The sequence below is a fragment of the Lampetra fluviatilis genome, chromosome 73, assembly GCF_964198595.1.
Source record: "Lampetra fluviatilis chromosome 73, kcLamFluv1.1, whole genome shotgun sequence".
NCBI lineage: Eukaryota > Metazoa > Chordata > Hyperoartia > Petromyzontiformes > Petromyzontidae > Lampetra > Lampetra fluviatilis.
This window is the reverse complement of record NC_136347.1, coordinates 126712-128621: the sequence shown is the minus strand read 5'-3', so window position 1 is coordinate 128621 and position 1910 is coordinate 126712.

Here is a 1910-nt window from a genome sequence, read left to right as displayed (position 1 = left end):
CATCACGGTTGAAATTATGTCTGTATTTGTAATTCATGAATGGCTTCGTGTACAAACCTTTGATGGTAGCCAGAAGGCTTGCAGAGCACCTTAGTCTCGGAGAAAACAATCTCATGAGAGCCCACCGAGTTGTAGCAATGATCGGCAACGGCGGACGACTCAATTTTGCCGTGTTTCAAATCTGACTTGTGCTCGCGGACACGATCAGAGACATGACGTTTCGTTTCCCCAATGTAACAGTCACCACAGCTGCAACTCAGTTTATAGACTCCAGGGTATTGCAAGTCAGGGATGACATCCTTCACAGATGGAATTAGATCACGGATTTTATGTACTGTACTGAATCGGACTTGGATCTTATGTTTGTTTAGAATTTTGGAGATCTTTTTGGTCACGCCTGCTATGTATGGTAACGTGACAGTTTTGATCGGAGTTTCAAGTGGCTGTTTCTGTATGGTGGGAGAAACAGCTTGGCGGATGGTGCGTTCAGAGTATCCGTTCATCCTGAGGGCCCGATGTACATGTCTCAATTCACTGGCCAGGTGGTGTTGGTCAGAAATGCCATGAGCTCTGTGGTATAGCGTTTTGATGAGAGAATTCTTTTGAGATGGGTGGTGGTGAGAATCCGGTTTCAAGTAGGAATCTGTGTGGGTGGCTTTCCTGTAAACAGAATGTCCCAAGGATCCGTCAGGTCTCCTCTCAAACAGAATATCTAAGAATGGTAGTTTGCCATCTTTCTCCACTTCCATGGTGAATCTGATCAATGGATGTCTGGAATTGATGTGGTCCAAGAAGTGGTTCAATGAAATCAGAAATCAGAAACCAGAAACGGTTTTAATCGCCATGTAAGTTTGCACAGACAAGGAATTCACTATGGCGGGACGGTGCATACATTGAACAAGTAGGAATCTTAACTTATATAAAAGGTATACACTCTAACTATACTAACGTTACAAAGTATAAGTAATACTAAAGGGCTAAAATCTTTAAAATTATGAATAAGTAGTCCTTATAAAATGCGAAATGTAAAATGTTAATTAGCCGTATTAAACAATCTTAAAATACAAAAATACAAATAAGATTACACGTTGTAAGTATGGAATGGTGTAATTATGTAGATAAAATGTTATAGTAAGTGTAACAGTCATTTTAAGTGTTAAAGTCATTTTAAGCCCTTGGCCTTGTTGAGGAGGCCAACAGCGGATGGGAAAAAACTGTTTTTATGACATGAGGTTTTGGTCTTGATGGACCGCAGCCTTCTGCCGGAGGGGAGTAGCTGAAACAGAGAGTATCCAGGGTGTGAGGAATCGTCCGCAATCTTCCTTGCTCGCCTCAGGGTCCTCAAAGTGTGCAGGTCCTCAATGCTGGGAGGCCATGTGGCCAAATGACGAAAGTGTCATCCACATACCTCTTCCACAGGGAAGGACGCAGGGTGGATGTCTGGATGGCGTCTGATTGTTTTATTTGTATTAATTTTACCCACGTGACTTTACCGAAAGACCTAAGAGTATGAATCCTTGCAGTCACGAAAGCTTCAAATCTAGAGCCTAAATATCTTTATACACATACGTGAAATAAGTTACCTGGAGTATGGAAGGCGAGGACATGAAATGAAGGGGTCTACAAACATTACATTGGTGACATACTGTGATAGTAACAGGCACGCGCTTATTGCCCGCGCTCCATCCAGTTACTGAGGGGTTGCGTAATCAGGGGAGGCTGAGCTCGTCGCTGCCTCACCTCTCGTCTCTTCCTGTATTTGCAGCGGAGCTCCGCAAATTTGGCGATTTTGACTATAAAAATGATTGGAATCGTACAGAAATGACATTTATAACACAGATCAGTGGAAAAATCTTAATTTTTATTTTATTCTCTTTTTTTTACTTTTCGTAACAACTATTGTCATTGGA